At 42.1% G+C, this 20,886-nt stretch overlaps 1 long non-coding RNA gene across 1 annotated transcript; it reads right to left on the reverse strand.

Annotated features, from left to right (window-relative positions):
- Positions 1-1,418: 1,418 nt before the first annotated feature.
- Positions 1,419-14,447, reverse strand: LOC120991571. The gene is made up of 3 exons (XR_005776726.1): positions 14,270-14,447; positions 9,001-9,005; positions 1,419-1,428 (listed from the first exon to the last, which is right to left on the reverse strand). It is a non-coding gene; the product is annotated as an uncharacterized LOC120991571 (long non-coding RNA).
- Positions 14,448-20,886: the final 6,439 nt, after the last annotated feature.

Here is a 20,886-nt window from a genome sequence, read left to right on the forward strand (position 1 = left end):
CATATTAAACTACAGTATATTCAGGATCATAATCCCAGGCAGAGCAGAGAGGATATTGAGGCAACTTTTAACCTCAGAGTTTTGCAGTAACTTGTCCTGCTGTGTGATTAGGACAGATTTTGTGTGTGCTAATAGGACAGCGACCATTTTATTTCTCCGTAATGCGAATTCGTAACGCGAAATACTGGCGTGGGTCACTTTGGCCAAGCTCGTATAAGTTTCCTGAGACTGGAGAAAATCCAATATATTCGCAATTGCGCTAATCGGCAGTGATTGGAATATTTTTTTGCACTACATGCAACTTCACATTTTAGCAGGTCTGACTACAGATTACTGATTGGTGCACTAAGTATTGTTGTGAACATGACACTGCTTCCTTCTCATTGGCCCACAAACAAGAAGCAGAGAGGAATCATGTGTTCAGATGGAAAAAAATGCAGAATATTCGATATAACGAACATATAGCACTATATTGGCCGCTAGCACATCAGCAATGCCCAGTCCCCATAGCTCTGTGTGCTTTTATTGTGTACTATAAAACTGCTACAAGAGGACATCGTTTTAAATTTAGAGGGGCAAAGGTTTAAAAGTAATATCAGGAAGTATTACTTTACTGAGAGAGTAGTGGATGCATGGAATAGCCTTCCTGCAGAAGTGGTAGCTGCAAATACAGTGAAGGAGTTTAAGCATGCATGGGATAGGCATAAGGCCATCCTTCATATAAGATAGGGCCAGGGGCTATCCATAGTACTCAGTATATTGGGCAGACTAGATGGGCCAAATGGTTCTTATCTGCCGACACATTCTATGTTTCTATTTTTCTATATTCTAAATATTCTCGAACTCTCGAAGTGGCGATATTCGCGATAAAAATTAGCTATTCGTGCTCAACACTAGAAATGAGTAAGGACCAAAATGTGTTAGTGGTGTGTTTTTCTTATCATGATGAATTTTATGGAGCAGAATAATAAAACCTACAAGTTTTAAACATATTGTATGCTGGAACTTTCTCATTGATATTCGCTGAGTGCTGCCTTGCACACCAGCATCCTGCAAGTGGCAACAGGTGAGCTGAATTGATTCTTGTATATATTCAGAAGTATCACAGTAAGGCCTCATGCACACGACCGTTGTGTGCATCCGTGTCTGTTGTTCCGTTTTCCGTGATTTTCTGCGGACCCATTGACTTTCAATGGGTCAGTTGAAAACTCGGAAAATGCACCGTTGTTCATCCGCGTCCGTGATCCGTGATCCGCACTGGCCACCAATGAATTTAAAACTGGGGAGGGAGGGAGGGGGGTCTGCCCCCTCCTGCCTGGCAGCACCTGATCTCTTACAGGGGGCTATGATACGCACAATTAACCCCTCAGGTGCGGCACCTAAAGGGGTTAATTGTGCGGATCACAGCCCCCTGTAAGAGATCGGGTGCTGCCAGGCAGCAGGGGGCAGTCATGTACACAGTTCTTAGTATATTTTAACTTGAAGCGTCCCCATAACTATGGGAACGCCTCTGTGTTAGAATATACTGTCGGATCTGAGTTTTCAGATATAACTCAAATCCGATGGTATATTTTAACATAGAGGCGTTCCCATGGTGATGGACGCTTCAAGTTAAAATATACCATCGGATTGGAGAAAACTCAGATCCGATGGTATAATAGGGACTCCTGACTTTACATTGAAAGTCAATGGGGGACGGATCCGTTTGCAATTGCACTATATTGTGTCAATGTCAAACGGATCCGTCCCCATTGACTTGCATTGTAAGTCAGGACGGATCCATTTGGCTCCGCACGGCCAGGCGGACCCCAAAATGACTTTTTTTTCGTCCGTGGATCCTCCAAAAATCAAGGAAGACCCACGGAAGAAAAAACGGTGACGGAACTACGGAACCCTATTTGCGGACCTCAAAAAAACGGTCATGAGGCCTAAGCCTCTTTCACACTACCGTATAGATATTTCAGTGTTTTGCGGTCCGATTTCACGGATCCGTTCCGTTTTTGGAAATCCGTTGTGTTTCTGTTACGTTTTTCCGTTCCGTTTTTCCGTATGGCATATACAGTATACAGTAATTACATAAAAAAAATTGGGCTGGGCATAACATTTTCAATAGATGGTTCTGCAAAAACGGAACGGATACGGAAGACATACGGATGCATTTTCGTATGTGTTCAGTTTTTTTTGCGGACCCATTGACTTGAATGGAACCACGGAACGTGATTTGCGGGCAATAATAGGACATGTTCTATCTTTCAACGGAATGGAAAAACTGAAAAACGGAATGCATACGGAGTACATTCCGTTTTTTTGCGGAACCATTGAAATGAATGGTTCCGTATACGGACCGTATACGGAACGCAAAAAACGGCCCAAAAAACGAAAATAAAAAAACGGTAGTGTGAAAAAGGCCTTGGGCCGTATACAGAACCATTCATTTCAATGGTTCCGCAAAAATACGGAATGTACTCCGTATGCATTCCATTTCCGTTTTTCCATTCCGTTAAGGCTCCATTCACACGTCTGCAAAATGGGTCCGCATCCTTTCCGCAATTTTGCGGAATGGGTGCGGACCCATTCATTCTTTATGGGGACAGAATGGATGCGGACAGCACACAGTGTGCTGTCTGCAGCCGCAATTGCGGAGCGCAGCCCCGATTTTGGGTCCGCAGCTCCGCAAAAAGATAGAGCATGTCCTATTCTTGTCCGCAGCTTGCGGACAAGAATAGGCATTTCTATGGGGGTGCCGGGCTGGTGTGTTGCGGACCCGCAATTTGCGGGTCCGTAACACACCACGGGCGTGTGAATGCAGCCTTAAAGATAGAACATGTCCTATTATTGCCCGCAAATCACGTTCCGTGGCTCCATTCAAGTCAATGGGTCCGCAAAAAAACAGAACACATACGGAAATGCATCCGTATGTCTTCCGTTCCGTTTTTTGCGGAACCATCTATTGAAAATGTTATGCCCAGCCCAATTTTATCTATGTAATTACTGTATACTGTATATGCCATATGGAAAAACGGAACAGAAACTGAAACACAACGGAAACAAAAAACGGAACAACGGATCTGTGAAAAACGGACCGCAAAACACTGAAAAAGCCATACGGTCGTGTGCAGGAGGCCTAAGGCACCTTGCAGACGAGCGTGTCCGGATTAGGTCCGGGTGCATCCTGGTGCATTGCGGCAAACCCGCGCGAGTAGGAACACAATTGCAGTAAGTTTTGACTGCGATTGCGTTCCGATGTTCAGTTTTTATCGCGCGGGTGCAATGTGTTTTGCACGCGCGTGATAAAAAACAGATTGTGGAACCCAGACCCGAACTTCTTCACTAAAGTTCAGGTTTGGGTTAGTTGTAGTGTAGATTGTATTATTTCCCCTTATAACATGGTTATAAGGGAAAATAATAGCATTCTGAATACAGAATGCATTGTACAATAGGGCTGGAGGGGTTAAAAATAATTTAACTCACCTTAATCCACTTGTTCGCGCAGCCGGCTTCTCTTCTGTCTTCATCTGTGAGCAATAGGACCTTTGATGACGTCACTGCGATCATCACATGGTCCATCACCATGGTGATGGATCATGTGATGAGCTTAGTGACGTCATCAAAGGTCCTATTCCTCACACGATAGAAGAGAGAGCCGGATGGCCGAACAAGTGGATTAAGGTGAGTTTTATTATTTTTTTAACCCCTCCAGCCCTATTTTACTATGCATTCTGTATTCAGAATGCTATTATTTTCCCTTAAAACCATGTTATAATAATGATCGGGTCCCCATCCCGATCGTCACCTAGCAACCGTGCGTGAAAATTGCACTGCATCCGCACTTGCTTGCGGATGCTTGCGATTTTCACGCAGCCCCATTCACTTCTTCTATGGGGCGTGCGTTGCGTGAAAAAACGCAGAATATAGAGCATGCTGTGATTTTCACGCAACGCACAAGTGATGCGTGAAAATCACCGCTCATGTGCACAGCCCCATAGAAATGAATGGGTCCGGATTCAGTGCGGGTGCAATGCGTTCACCTCACGCATTGCACCCGCGCGGAATACTCGCCCCCTGTGAAAGGGGCCTAAGGCTCATGTTTAGTATTTTCCATCAGTATTTGTAAGCCAAAACCAGAAATAAAACCTACCCAAAGAAGAACTATAATGGGAAAAATTTGCACCCAAAAGGCCAAAGACCTCATGCATATGGCAGAGAAAAACATAAGAAAACACTGATATCTTGGGGGACACTTAACCTACGAGAATTACCATCTTCGGATTTAAGATGGTTAGCACTTGACAAATTCACCTCCACACATAGGATTTTTGGTTGAAACTGATCTAAGCCAGTCTTATTTTCACAAGTTGCATACAAAAAAATATCAAACCATAAACAGAAAGGGGGTAATTTATTAAGCCCGGTGTTTTAGATGCTGGTCTTAATAACCCCTATATCTGGTGGTGGATCCGCTGAAATTATGAAGAGGCGCAGGGCTCTACATAACTTTGGCGCATCCAGCGCCAGTCTAAATGTAAGCCAGCTTCCACTTTTTTAGACCTGGCTTGAGCAGGAAAAAGTCACAGATTGCGCCGCAATCTGCGACAGAAATGGGCCTAATATAGGCGTATTTCTGGAGAATAAATGACCCCCAAAAACTCTTGGCTTTGTCTAGGTGCTCACTAAACATGAATGACTCCTCACTGTCATACTTAAGGCCTTATACCTGGCACCACATACGTTCATAAAGATTCATACAACCTGATATAGCTGAGAGCTCCCACAAACTGGCAATGCCTTTTTTTTCCCCCCGACAGGGGGGCTCATGTGGGAAGAAAACACAGCAGTAGAAATCCGTCCATACTGTAGGCTCCTCCAACTACAACACAAGGCCATATTCCTGTTTTAGAATAATTGAAACCACAGTGTCCCAAAATTTAAGTTGAAAAATATTTATCCCATCTAGCGAATGGCATACGGGAAAAAAATCTAAATGGCTGATTTACCATTTTTTTCGTCTCTTCACCTCCTATAAAATATAATAAAAAGTGATCAAAAAGTCAGACACACTCCACAATGGTATCAATAAAAATGACAGATGGTCCTGCAAAAAATTAGACATTATGAATGCTGGGGGCCACTATAGGGAACATCATTTATGCTGGGGGTCACTATGGGACATTATTTTCAATGGGGACCGCTATATGGGACATTATGTGTACTGTAGGGGTTGGGATAATCCATTGAAATTCATCCGGATGCAAAACGCAGTCAAACAGCCATATGGCAAGAAAATGGATGCATAAAGGGTTAAAAATGGGCATGAAAAATGGACAAGGCGTCTTTAATGGTCTTTTTTTTTTTTTTTTACATTAGTTTCCATGTAGCCTTACATGGGACTGTATTTTAAAGGCTGGTGGGGGGTAGAGTGATGTTATTTACATGGGACTGAAGGGAGGCCAGTGATGTTTTTTGTTGTTCTACTTACTGTGAAGGGGACACATATCTGGGCATAATTATTGTGAATGGGGCACGTACAGTATCTGGCCATAAATATTGTGAAGGGGTCCCATATCTGGGAATAATTATTGTCAAGGGGTCCCATATCTGGGAATAATTATTGTCAAGGGGTCACATATCTGGGCATAATTATTGTCAAGGGGTCACATATCTGGGCATAATTATTGTCAAGGGGTCACATATCTGGGCATAATTATTGTCAAGGGGGCACATATCTGGGCATAATTATTGTAAGGGGGCACATATCTGGGCATAACTACGAATTGCTTGCGTGGGCTTTCGCGTCCGTGCCTCCACACCGCAAAAGATAATACATGTCCTATCTTTTGCCGTCTCTTTCGAATCACGGACCCATTCAAGTCAATGGGTCCGCATCCGCAGCACGGAGTGCACATGGCCAGTGCCCGTTTATTGCAGACCCGCCGTTTGTGGTCCACAATACGGGCATGTAGCCATTACGGTCGTGGGAATGGGACCTTAGAAACATACAGTGTGCATTATGAAGGGCTATGCTCATTTCTTTTTATTACAGATTATAGAACTGTCCATTTATTAGAGGCTTCAAATAATGTAACGCTCTCCTCTACCACATGCTGAAGTGCATTTAATAAGACTCGTACACTGACTCAGACTATATCAGGGAGAACTTCCAGTGCAGACTATATAAGCCCATTCACTTAGACTATGCACTGTGAGACGAGGATAGATATGTACACCATACACAGCAAAGCTCCCTGCCTTTTTTTCACACCCCTTAAATACAGATGTTACATACTACAATAGCCATAACGCAAGTCAATCTTCCTCCTTTTTAGTACTTGGTCACAGGAAGCGTTGATACATCCTGCTATTTAGATACACCCAACAGTTAGGAGGTACATGTTCCAGCCTGCACATAACGTTCAGACGCTGAACGCCATCTCCACCCATCTCTGCCTGGTCTTTCTACACTGGTAAGATGCAAGCTTTCTTCCTTTCTCTGTAATCCACTTCTGCCAGTACTAGCTCCCCCAGGCAGAGGTGTAGTTAGGTTTTCCTGCACCTGGGGCAAAGATTCAGGATTGCGGATCCTCCCCTCACACGTGCACCTCAAGTTAACATAAAGAAAAAGTTAAGCGGCGCGCATACACTAAGCCACTCTTCTAACTCCGCCCAGATCTATACTCACCCGGTCCCACCTAATAAAATCTATCATAGGGTACACAGTGGTACCATTAAGCCTTGCAATAAATTAAAGACTGGTCCTACCTCATCCAGGGTGTCGCTGGCCTGTGGGCATGATGTCTGCTGTATCCAGAACAAGGTCCCTGTGGTGAAAGAGAAAAAAAAAAAAAAAAACACAAAAGGAAGGGATGGTAACTGCCCCTGTGAAATCCCCAGCAGGGGGTGCTGTGCTGGCCCTGTAAGACAGAGCCACCCTAATGTATAACAGGGTAATCTAGGGCATTTCCCCTTAGTGCTACCACACAGTACTAATGCCCACCTTTGTGCCCCCTCACAGTAGTTATGCCCACCTTTGTGCCCCCTCACAGTAGTTATGCCCACCTTTGTGTCTCCCCACAGTAGTTATGCCCACTTTTGTGCCGCTTCACAGTGGTTATGTCCTCCCTGTGTGCCCCCCCCCCCCCTTGGCCCCTAGTGCCCTCTTCAGCAACATGAAAAAAAAACCAAATACCTGCTTCCCTGATGATTGGTACATCCAGCAGTTTACGCGCTCCCAACACATTACACTGCTGGCTGTACATGGAGCTGATTCCCGGGTTTTCAGCTCTCTTCCCACACAGCCAGCAGTGCAATGTGTGGCCTGAGTGGGATCGCCGGAGCTCAGCTGAACAGTGATGCAGGGAGCAGATGGCTCCCTGCTTCACTATGGAAATGAGCCCCAGCTGGTGTTGGAGCTTTGCTCCTTGCCTGGGTGTTTCTGCCCAGTCCTTGAGGGCCACCTTATGTACCCTCCATGTACCTTTACCCCCACTTGTTGTTTGTACGGTGTCCTACTTGGTGTGTGGGCACCTGTACTTATGCACGGGTTCCAGTCGTGGTGGCTGCGGCAGGTAAGTGTGTTTCTGCTGTTCTTACCTGCCGACTTTGTTGCTGTATTCAGTCGTCCACTTTTCCCTGTAGATAGGCCTGTGGAGACTCTGCTTCATCCGTGTCTTGGATGAACCTGGTTGTCCCGGTCTCCTAACCTCAGGGATTTTCAGGATTCTGAGGTTCCAGTGTATGGGCCCTCCTACCTTAAGGGTCGTCTCATACAGTTAGGAGAACAGGGCCAGATATAGGGATGCTATAGGAGGTGACCAGCTCCCTTTTCTTGGTAGCCTCGTCTAGTTGCTACCCCTTTACATTGTACGGTGGCCTGGAGTATGGAGAGCAGCTCCACCATTTTGGGTGCACAGAGCAGCAGAGATAACATTAAAGAAGAGTAAGTGTGAGACATTATAATAATACTATGAGACATATAGTGATCTTCTGTAGCTAATACATACCTGAATATGCTAGTTGATAGGGTAAAAGAAGGGGCTTAGTCATTGTGGGGAGGGCAGAAACAGATCCATCATCTTGGCTGAATCTCGGCAGGTGTGAAGCAGATGATCTCGAGACTGTATGAAAGGAACACTCTAAAGTATATTCTACTTCTTCCCCATATTGCTAAGTTTAAAGGATTAAACATAACTGCTAAACATACTACTATACAATTACAACTTGCACCCTGACCTGTTTTCTATATCACGATCAATCACAACACAGAATAATTTTTTTCAAGAGTATAAAAATTAGCCAAAATTAGCCCAGTTCTGACCTGAAGTTTGTCTCTCTTTTTGATGAGTTACGCTCGTATATATGTAGCACTGAATGATCTTTTACTAACAGAGTATAATTGGGTCTGCTCTTAACTTGGACCACTAGAGGTCGCCCTTGGTCCATGAAACGAGCATAGGGCAAATCGGAAACGTAAACAAATATTTCATGCCCCATCATTTTCCCAGCAAACTGTTCCAAAAAAACAGCAGGAAGATGGGCAAACCAATAAACTCTCAATCATGAGACTGGAAAGAGCAACTTTAATACTCAGAAGGAAAATACAGATACCAGTAAAATTAATAAAAACTCTCTTTGGACCTGTTACAAAGCACCAAAGTGAAAGATGATTTAAAACTTCTAACTAATACTTGTTGCCATTGTATTATGCTTATTTGACAATAAAAATTTTCTTGAGGAAAAAAAACTTCTAACTAATCTAACAGTGTCAATCTTTCCAGCTGGTCAGATAGCGAAATAGAGGAAGACGATCATATAGATGTGAGGGACATCAAAAGATTCCTAAAAACCCTGCCTACAATGGAATGCCCTAAAAGGGGCTTTCCGAGACTTAAATACCGATCAGCTCGGACCCCCGCCGAACAGCTGTTCGAGAAGACAGGTGTGCTCACAGTAGCACCGCGGCCCTCTTGGAGCTTTCCCTAGGCCAGTGATGACATGTCCGGTCACATGGCCTGGGTGCAACTCAGCCCCATAGAAGTGAATGGGCCTGAGCTGCGATACAATGTTGTGCTTGGTGAGCATGGAGGAGGTCGCAAAGCTCACAGGAGTTCAGGTGCCTTCCCAAACATCTGATTGGCGGCGGTTCTAGGTGTTGGACCCCCACCGATCAGATACTGATGACCTTTCCAGTGGATAGGTAATTAGTATTTAAATCTCAGAAAACCCTTTAAATCTATGTTTAGAGAATTCAGAAAAACAGTAAAAGAAGATCTCTCTGAGCCAGGAAACAATTTAAAGCAAGTTTTTAAAAGCGTCAACTCTTTAGAAGAGACAAGTAATACAACATTCTGAAAAAGTGTCAGAGATATTAAGAATCTGCAGCAGACCGGGGAGTGCGTGGAGGATGGAAGTGGTAGTTGTGGCTCTGAAGGTGGTAGTAGTACTCACAAATCACTGTGGTGATCATCACCCTTGTGCTCTCCAGAGCCGTGCAGTGACTCGAGTGTGCACTCTTTCTTCCCTCGGAGCACACCCTGGTACTGGGGCTCCTGCCTGGTGTTGGTTAGGGTGCACTTAATGTTGAATGATTTGCAGGACCTGTAATGGATACAGACAATGATCAGGCCTGTTGTTTTCAATAGAGTAAGTCTCTCTTTACTAGGTTGGTGATAGGGATTGTAGTACAAATAGCAGCAAAGGCACAGTTCCAGAGAATGTCACAGTGCAATATTCCCTCAATAGCAGTGTACGGACAGCAACAATGATAGGTATGGTACTCCCTCTCTCTACAGACACTGTGCAGTCTCTCAGCTGAACCACAGGCTTGCAATTAGGTTCTTGTTAAGTCCTTCTGCAGTTCATGGACTGAGGGGTACAGAATTGGGATACATGTGGCCAATCTGTCTGAAGGAGTGGTAAAATGCTTTTAGCAATATTCCTTTCCACAGCAGCAAAGCCTTTCTGCCATAAACAAGCACAATACCTTGCTGTTTGAATCCAAATGCATGGTCTTGTGGGTTCTAGACCTTCTAATCTCCTTCTTTCTGGAGTACTCTGGTAGTATGGCTGATTTCTGGTCAGTTGTAGGCTCAGAGACTAAGGTAGGAGGTCTCTTATACCTATCTGTCCTCCAAGCTGCTTCAGACTAGACTTCCGCAACACTAAAGCCTCATTCACATGTCAGTGTTTCACGGACAGGTTCTGTACGTGTTCTCCACGGATAGCACACGTCCCCATTCATTTTAATGTGTATTCAGACATCAGTGTTTTAGCACAGTCCGTGGGTCAGTGTTTTATGCATGGAAGCATGTTCTATTTTGTTTGTGTTATAGTCTATGGGTCAGTGAATTCCACGAATGCAACACGGATACCATCCGTGTTGCATCCGTTTTTCATGGATCATTAGGAAGAGCTACAAAGAAAAACGGGGTCAGTCAGCACATCCCAAAGCGCAGGGGCACGTTGCTATGGCTGAGAACAAGATTGTTAAACAAAACAAGCAATGCAACAGCTCACTGCAAAACAAATAAAGTACAAAATTGCATCATAATTGCAAATGCTATACTAATAAGTTAGAGATGCTTGGCAAATCGTTTTGTACAAAATTATTTGAGCCCGTCTGCCGCACGTCAAGGTGATCTCTAGTTAGACGGGTTCCTAACACTAAATTTTACCTGTTATGTGCCATGACGGCTACCATATAATTCAGAAAGTGCAGGTTCCACATGCATGCTGGATCCGCCTGAATTTCTGTCATTTTTGGTGCCAAAATGGCCTCCATTATATCCAGGGAACGCAGTTACCAGCATGCATGCCGGGCCCGCTCCACACCACCCCTGGCGCCAAAAGATCACCAAAGACTGCAATGAGAGTCCACACACTATCGCTCTCCTGGTGCCAGATGGCTTCAGTGAGTGAGGGGGAGCAGGCCAAGCTATATACTAACACTAATTAAAATCAGCCAATGGGGCAGACGAGCTGGTCAGGAGTGCATGACTAAGGAGGCAGCCACACCTCCAGCACAAGCTGCAAAGAAAAAGGGGGTGAGTCAGCACATCCCAAAGCGCAGGGGCACGTTGCTATGGCTGAGAACAAGACTGTTAAACAAAACATGCAATGCAACAGCTCACTGCAAACCAAATAAAGTACAAAATTGCATCATAATTGCAAATGCTATACTAATAAGTTAGAGATGCTTGGCAAATGGTTTTGTACAAAATTATTTGAGCCAGTCTGCCGCACGTCAAGGTGATCTCTAGTTAGACGGGTTCCTAACACAAAATTTTACCTGTTATGTGCCATGACGGCTATCATATAATTCAGAAAGTGCAGGTTCCACAGGTTCCAATTAGGAAGAGCTACTTTGAAAAATATTTCAGCTCTGCAGTGTCATTGAAACACGGTTGGCACATGGACAGCAAAAAACAGACACATGGACCAAACACGGATCCTTCACTGACAGCTTCACGGATACATCACTGACCACCTTCTCATGGATTTCAGCACAGACATGGACGTGTGAATGAGGCTTAACTGGTAACGAGGCGGATCTAGTCCATCTCCTGACAATATAACACAATTTGTCAAGTTGTTAACCATATGTTGTCCATACAATGCAATACAATGCATGTAAATAACAAATCACACATTTAACTCAAGAAACATTGCATTAAGTTTGTCAATAGTAATTAACCCTCTGCGGTAGTCCTTCTGGGGTACTGCAAATCATATTTGCAAAAACTACAGATTGATGACCTTGAAAATTGGTAATGAAGAAACAACCTAAGGCTATATGCACACAACCGTGGTGTGTTTTGCAGTCCGCAAATCGCGCACCCGGAAAACACGGATGGCGTCCGTGCGCATTTCGCAATTTGCGGAACGGCACGGACAGCCTGTAATATAACTGCCTATTCTTGTCCACAAAGTGCGGACAAGAATAGAACATGTTATATTTTTTTGTGGTCCACGGAACGGAACAACGGATGCGGACAGCACACGGATTGCTGTCTGCATCTTTTGCGGCCCCATTGAAGTGAATGGGTCCGCATCCAAGCTGCAAAAACTGCGGCTCGGATGCTGACCAAAACCACGGCCGTGTGCATGTAGCCTAAGAATGAGTTACTGACAAAGAAATTTCTCAAGTTCTGAGCAAATTTTCAACAAATTACTAAGCAAAGATAACAAATGATTTGGGCCTTGAAAGAGTTTATAGAGTGTACAGACCTAAGTCAATTGGCCCAGATAAGCCCAGAGACATATTATGTTGCTTACAAAGCTATAAAGTTAAAGAAATACTTCAGAAAGCTAAACTTGCAAAAAAGATTGAATACGAGGAAGGGGAGGTCTAAATTTTCCAAGATATTTATCGGCTTACTCTAGATCTCTAACGTCAATTGCAAGGAAAAAAAAATATCCCATATAAATTGCTGTTCCAGTTTGGTCTAGCAATAAAACATCCCTGATCAAAACACCTGATGGTCTTCCATCTGTCCTTGAAAAACATGTTCAGTGAGCCCCATGGGAGCCGCTGTAGAGGATGGTGAGTGGTAGTGGCCCTGATGTAGTGTAGTTGTAATGTCACCGTGTCCTATCTCTGGTCGTCTCTCCCTGAGGTCTGTTGAAGTGAAAGTTGTAGCACTGAAGAATGAGGCCATAACTAAACCTAACAAAGTAATTTTATTAAGTGTGGCGTAGACCTTGGGAATACAAACAGTAGCAGCAGGCTTTAGTGCAATTCTCTTCTGGCACCAGCAAGGCAGGTTGGTTGGGGGTGATTCATCAGTCAGTTGATACTGGTCTAGTGGTCGTTGTTTGGTGATGAGGGTGTCTTTGGCCCATTTTCCCTTACTTCACAGCAGGGTCAACAGAAGAACAATGTAGCAGGTCACTCTGCTGTCTCTGATTTCAAGACTCCACTTGAATCCTACTTCAATTCTGGGGAGTGAGTGCTCTAGGAGATGCTTCCTCACTCTAAGGCAGGAGAGGGTCCTCACGCATCCTCTCTCTGCCTCACTCTAAATCTAGACTGACTCTTCCTAGCTCAGCCCAACCCTTGGCAGGAAGTTGGACTAGCCCAACCCTAACAAGAGGGGAGGAATAGAATGTTAAGTTCCAACCATACTCCATCTGCTGGTGAAGCAAGTGCATTACATGTCATTACATCCATATTGCATAAGAAATATATAAAATGCAGTAAACAAATACGAAATAGCAATATCCCAAACTCTGGGGTATTGCACTTGGTCTAAGTCATCTTCACATACCTGATTGGATTTCAACGACAGAACAACTTAACCTTCCCCACTTCCCTCTGCAGAATCCTGGGAAAGACATACACCTAGAAAGGCTAAGTGACTAAATAGGGGAGAAAAAGATGCTGGGAAGACTCCTAAGAAAGTGCTGGATAATCTCTCTAAACAGCGTGCATGTGATCACTGGCTACCTCCTGTTGTCTATATATCCTTTACCAGTTCTTTCGCTTATTGTGATTGACTGTTGTTTATTATATTACATTGCTCTTTTTTTCTTCCATGTTTCAATTCCCTTTAGAAATTATATTAATAGCTAGCCCTCACTGGGAGTTCATCTCTATGTTTTTTTAATGACTTGCTTATTGTAATTACAGAACTGTTATTTTAGGTTCACGTCTCCCCCAGATGTGAAAATACTTTCTATATACCCTAGCCTGGGAGGTGCTCTGGAGCATCACTATCCCCTGACTAGCAGCATAAACTGGTTTATATTGAATTGTTTGCTTACTTCATGTAAACATATTCTGCAGATAGGTGGTGATTCTATACACCATTGCTCTCTAGGGTGTAGTGACACTGTTTGGGTAAGGTATAGGCATCGCACCTGATTTCTTATTGTATGCTGCTTGCATACTTACTTATTCAATGTTCATATGTATCTTATTAAAAGCTTTTAGCTTTTGAGCTAAAATTGTTTCTTTAATTGGTCTTTATAAAAAATCCAGAGCCCTTTTTTTTTTTTTTTTTTACAGGGCCTAGTTTCTCTAAGTAGCAGGATCTTAATTTTTCTCTCTGTTCAGTCAGGCAGGTAAACTGACGGGCTCCCTATCTCTGTTCTCTTATAAAAGCTCATTATAGCTCACTTATTACTTACTGATAAAAATGTGTCTGAAATAAGTGTTTATGACTTCTTAGTAATTTAGAGATAAGGCTTATTTAGATGACAGTAATCAAAAAAGAAAGTTTATCCAGCTCACCAGGAGCATTCGGTGCACGGAGAGGACCGGACCTGTCCCTTGTACAATCAGAAAAATAAAGGAATATTCTCCAGCATCCGTCAGTATTGGTCATCTTTATTGTAGATCGGCATAACAGTACATGCTTCAATCTTCACCACCCTCCACCACAGGTTAACATGTTTCAAACTTGGAAGTTCTTAATCATAACCTAGTGACGTGGACCCAACACCTGAGGTTAAGTAGGTACGATTAGCAGGGGGAGGAGTGGTGGGAAGGGGTCGGGGAGGGAAGGAAAACTGCTGAAAACACAGCCACTTAACCCCTGGGTTGCCACGTATCAAATCCAACACTTTTGAACATGACAAAACATATACTACAAAAACCATAAAAAGACAGACCACCGCTGTCTAGTGTAGCATTGAAGGATGCCACGTGATACATGGGACATAAAAAGTGGATACATAAAACCATGTCAGAGCACAACTCCTAACAAAATCCTGCAACATTGGTACCGGCTGAAAAACTGCTAGGTGTGAACAGTCACCAATACCAAAACGGAATGTCTGTATTACGAGTGTGAAATAGGTGTGGATGTTAAAACTGCTCCTGACTCTGAATGACAATACTATCATAAATATAAAATCTAAGGGAGAAATTGGCCATTAGTGATATAACAGCATTAATTCTTTTTTAAGATTGAGACCTGCAGGGTACCTTGTACCTAACCTGAAGATCCAATAAGCCTCCCTCAGGAGGATTTTTTTCTTCAGATTACCACCTCTAAAGGGAAGCGTTACTTTCTCAATAGCAAATATCCGTAAATAGGCTGACACTTCTATTATGCATATTGATAAAATGTTTTGCTGCGCTAGAAATCCCCAAAGCTTGGGGATTGGCCACATAATTGAGATGTTTTTGTATTCGTGTTTTTAGTTGTCTAGTAGTACAGCCAACATAAAGAAGATCACAACATATGCATTTGATAATATAAATTACACCAGTTGAATTGCAATTAATGTAACTTTTGATGTTAAAATTTTCCGTATGTGTTGCATTTTCAAACGTAGTAGTGCATTGTACAAAATGGTCTTACATGGATGTCTTCCACATTTAGTGAAGCCCTGATATTTTAGCCAGGAGCTCCTGGTAAAAGCAGTTTTAGTAAAAAAATTTGGGAGACAGCATGTTAGCCAATGTGCAGGACCGTCGGGACAATTCTGCACCCATCCTTCAGTGTATCATACAAGATACTATCCTCATATAGGATAGGGAGGCATTTGTAAACCGCCTGTTTAATGGAGCACAAAGTGAAAGTAAAAAGTACGATTTACATGGCTAGAAAAACTGTTAACTTTTTGTGACAGAATGGCTTGATATTTTTAATAAAGACCAATTGAAAAAAATGATTTCCCCCCCCCAAAATGATTAACATGCAATCATAAAAAAAATCCCCCCAAAGGTGTACATAGCCTTTAAATTCTGCCAACTACCAAAGTAAATCATATTTCTCTATGATATATAAAAATTGGTGAATTTTAAATAGCCTCTTTTAATGTAAAAGGAATAAATATACAGCAGAAAAGATCCCCAAATCTTACATTACTTAGAAACAAGAAAAAGTCCACATTGCCTTAATACAGGGAACCCACTTTAAAGGGTTTCTGCCATGACTGATGTAAAAAAAAATGAAAATCAGACATAATTTAGTGCAGCCAGCCAGTAGCGCAGGGGCAACACGTGAGGTGCACGGTGGACCGATGATGGGCCAAATAATAACACACAGTTCATCAGTTTACTCACGGTTAGCAGAAAGCCTCCCTGGGCTGGCAGCACAGTGTTGAGGTGGACAGCACGAAATCCTCCGGGGCACGCTCTGTGATAGGGAAGCATCAGCCAAGATGGTGGTTGAGGTGCCCTTGATGTTAGGGGTGCTTAGGGTGCTTGTTGCGGCTGAGTCCCTTGATGGTTTTTGTCGTGACGCCAGTACCGTTAATGGTGGTACAACCATTAGTAGTAATAATGAGGTAGACAGTGGTAAGATACAACTCACAACTTTTACTGTTGATGACTTTGGTTGGTAGCAGTACAAAATACAGTCTCTTGATGGTAACAGAGTAGGTCTGCAAATCCACTGTTTCTAGGCTTTTTAGGTTTGCCTTGGAGCTGTGGGTTAGGTGTACCTTGTTCCTGTTAATGTGCTCAGTCCTATTCCTTGTTCTTTCCCTACAAGCTGAACATTGGGGACAGGTAAACTCGTCTGTTTCCCAGAGTTATGGTGTGGCTGCCAGAAGCTATAAGTCCTCCACCATGCACAAAGGTGTCTGTAGCCCTCAATAATGGCTGTTATCACCGATGATTCCTTAGGAAGCTTGTTTCTATTCCAGGGAGGCAAACTGCATGACAATACCTTTCTAACAAAGCTAGAACCGGCCCTGTACCTGACATGGATCCAGAGATTTCCACATTCACTGTTTCAATTGCTCTGCTAGATTATCTTCAGCCTAGCAGCTCAGGAGGCTTGTCCTTTCTGCTGCAGCTCTCTCCCTGAAAGGCCCACAGCTTCTAACAGAACATATGGCTGGTGGCCGTTGAAGATTTAAACTGAGCATGTTTGACCAGCTCGCTGAGATGGACAAAAAAAATAAGTAAAAGAACAGCATATGGCGCTATACAGATACATTTTATTGAATAGCTCACTGGCTATTCTAAATGTTTAATTACAAAAGTGTTCAAATCCAGGTGCTGGTTTGAAAATGCATAATATGTTTCGTGACACAACCCCTTTAAGAAAACATATACACCAGTGACCTAAAACAAAACTTTCTTAAGTTGGTTTAGGTCTTTCTCCCTGATTAAAAGAAACTGAAGTGTGACTACATTAATAAAAACCTCCCTCGGATTACAAAAGATGTCCTAACAGACAACAATGGTAGATTTGTTTTTTATTACAGGTACATTCTTTGGGAAACACTGACTATCGGCAATATATACTATCCCAGTGCCTATCAAGATAAATTCATGAATTCGACTCCGAAAAAATTAAATTAATTTGCGTAGGGAAATATAATATTGGGAGGAGATTTTAACACTCCTTTCAATCCCTCCTTGGACACCTCTAATGGCCAATCTGTAATCTTTTAGAAAAAGCCAAAATATGTAAAATCATCCTTTCTAGATTTACAATTGAGTGATGCTTGTAGAACCTTACACCCCAACATAAAAGATTTTTCTTTCTTTTCCACGGTACATGACAAATGCTATAGAATTAAAGAATAGCTTCACTTTACATAATCTTGTAGAAAATCTCACATCTGCCCCATAAGGTCCTATTCTCCTGTCATATAATGTCCCCCTTTTTGTTACTTTCCAACAGGTTTTTATTTTTTTTGATTGGAAACTAAACGAGTATTAAACACACAAGAAAATAAAGACTATGTACATATCAAAGCTTTCTTTGAAAAAAACACACCAACTGGAAATGTTACACTAACATATGGGAAGCCCATAAGGCTACTATCAGAGGCATCTTGATATAATTAGGCTCCAGGAAGAAAAAATAAAGGGAGAAAACCCAAACTGAGATCTTAAATAGAATAACATCCCTTCACAAATTGTGCCAAGCAATAAAAATAGAAAAAGAGGAGAAGTTAAGGATATTTTAAACATAGAATCAATCCAATTTCTTTTCTATGCCAAATATAAACATTATATGATAAGGGATAAGCCTGGCGAAAGGCTAACATCCCTGCTTAAAAATATACCCAAGCTAGCAAACAAAGGAAATAGCACATAATATAAAACATATGAGATAGCTATAGTTTTCTGTACATTTTATTCAGAGCTTTACAAAACAAAACCTCACCAGATCAGAGTTCAGGACATAAGGAAAAGGTAATTATGAATCTTGTTAACTATATCTCTCCCACACCTTTCATTCTCCCAGCAACAGTCTATCATCAAACCCTTTTCTATATCAGAAATTGATGAAGCAATTATGAATACCGCTAATGGCAAAAGTCCAGACCCAGATGGGTTTTTCATAATTTACTACAAGAAATTCAAAAACATACTTCTCCCACACATTAAATTAATTAAATAGCATAACTTCCCAATCCCTATTCAAGAAAGAGTCATTAGAAGCACATATTTCCGTCATCCCCAAAGAGTGTAAGGATCCCACTAATTGCACTTATTACAGACTGATTTCATTAATAAACAATGACATTAAAATATATTCTAAAATCATCGCCAAATGGAACCAAACATTATTACTTCTCCTGAGTAACCAAGACTAAGGCTACTTTCACACTAGCGTTTTTGCTTTATCCGGCAGGGTTCAGCAAAAACGCTTCCGTTACTGATAATACAACCATCTGCATCCGTTATGAACAGATCCGGTTGTATTATCTTTAACATTGCCAAGACGGATCCGTCATGAACTCTATTGAAAGTCAATGGGGGACGGATCAGTTTTTCTATTGTGTCAGAGAAAACGGATCCGTCCCCATTGACTTGCATTGGGGGTCATGACGGATCCGTCTTGCTCCGCATCCCAGGACAGAAAGCAAACCACAGACCGTAACGGAATGCATTTTGGAGCATTCCGTTCAGTTACGTTTTGTCCCCATTGAAAATGAATGGGGACAAAACTGAAGCATTTTTTCCCGGTATTGAGACCCTATGACAGGTCTCAATACTGGAAAATATTAACACTAGTGTGAAAGTAGCCTAAGTAGGATTTGTGTCAGGCAGGGAAGCTAAAGATAATACCATCAGATTTTTAAACATAATTCAATACACGTATTTTATTCTACAGATTCAAAAAGCATTGGATAGAGTAGATTGGATTTTTCCTAAAAGGCACCCTTCTCCAATTTGAATTCCCTGAATTTTTGTTGAAAAGATTATGGCCCTATATACGAAAATTAAAATAAACTGAGAACTATGCCAATCATTTCAGATAAAAAATGGAACAAGGTGGGGCTGCCCGTTGTGACCTGTTCCTATTTTTCCAATGGAAGTTTTTTCACAAATGAACTCGAAAATAAAAAGTTTGAATTGAAGAGACAGACTTGCAAAATTACAAAAATTGCTGGATCCGCAGACTATGTGCTGATTATTTTATCTAATCCTACCTCCTCTAGTAGGGCTGTCCTTGATACTATAAAGAATCTTTGGAAAAATTTCCAACTTTAGAGTAAACTTTTCAAAATCAGGACATCTCAATATAAACACCACTTTAGGAGATTGGCCACCCCTAACCCAATACACCCCCTTTTAAACATTCAAGCACACATATAACTTAGCTCCGAACCAAAATTAGTAACTCCCTCACAGATTCATTATTTTATTTATTATACGCATTTTATATAGCGCTACCATATTCCGGATTGCTTTACAGACATAAGCTTAAAGGGAACCTGGCATCAACTTTATGCTGTCCGTACTGAGGGCAGTATAACGTAGTGACAGAAATGCTGATTTCAGCGGTGTGTCACTCATGAGCTAATAGTCAGTGGTTGCTGAGAACCAGCAGCGGAATCATTGCAGCCCAGGCCTTGAAAAGAGTCAAATCTACCTGAGAAGAGTCATGGTTATTCAGAATCTCCTGCTCTCCTGCCCATCTGCTGATGATTGACGTTCTATCCTAGAGAGAAAGGGAGAAAACTACAGTTAGGTCCATATATTTTTGGACAGAGACAACATTTTTCTAATTTTTGTTCTGTACATTACCACAACGGGTTTTGAGCAAAGCAATTCAGATGCAGTTGAAGTTCAGACTTTCCGCTTTAATTCAGTGGGTTGAACAAAATGATTGCATAAAAATGCGAGGAACTAAAGTATTTTTTTAAACTCAATCCCTTCATTTCAGGGGCTCAAAAGTAATTGGACAAATTAAATAATTGTAAATAAAATGTTAAAGGGGTTTTCCGGGCTTTTAATATTGATGACCTATCCTCAGAAATCTAATCTTCAAAAGGATGGTGAAACTAGTTACCATACAGCAGAAGATAGAATATTTAGAAACTGGGTCATGAGGGAGTTCTGCAGATCTTAAACCTGACCTTGTTTCTATTGGTTGTATCTCAGACTGTCTTGCTGCTAGCCCTCCAGTCCTGATCCTATCTCTAGCTGCTATACAAACTGAAAGAACAAGTCAGGGATCTGGAAATCATGGGTGCCTGGGAACCCCTGAATCTGCATACCAAAGCACGGCACCTTACATTGTATAGCAGCTGTGCTTGGTATTGCAGCTCAATCCCATTAACTTGGACTTCACAGAAGAATTAACAGACTGCAGCCTGTTTCAACAGCTGACCAGTAAGGGTTGCTGGGAGTCCAACCACTATATTGATAACTTATGTCCTTCAAAAACTGTACCTAATACTTCATCAAAACTGCACGTGTGTTTCCAGCCTAAATAAATGTGCTTATGCTACAGCTCCTGGATTTATCTAATTAAGTGGGGCATAAATGCTCTTAATAATACACCAGCTCCATAAGGATGAGTTAACTAGATTAGAGGTTTGAGCTCTGTCCATGACTGTTGGTCAATATGAAAAGCAAACTGCAGAGGGCGCTAATGTTCTACAGTCACTGCCGAAGGTCTTTGCTTCTTCTCCACCTGGTAAGTGAATGAAAACATTTTATAATTTTTTGTATTTTAAGGGAAGCTACTA

This window comes from Bufo bufo, chromosome 2 (assembly GCF_905171765.1).
Source record: "Bufo bufo chromosome 2, aBufBuf1.1, whole genome shotgun sequence".
NCBI lineage: Eukaryota > Metazoa > Chordata > Amphibia > Anura > Bufonidae > Bufo > Bufo bufo.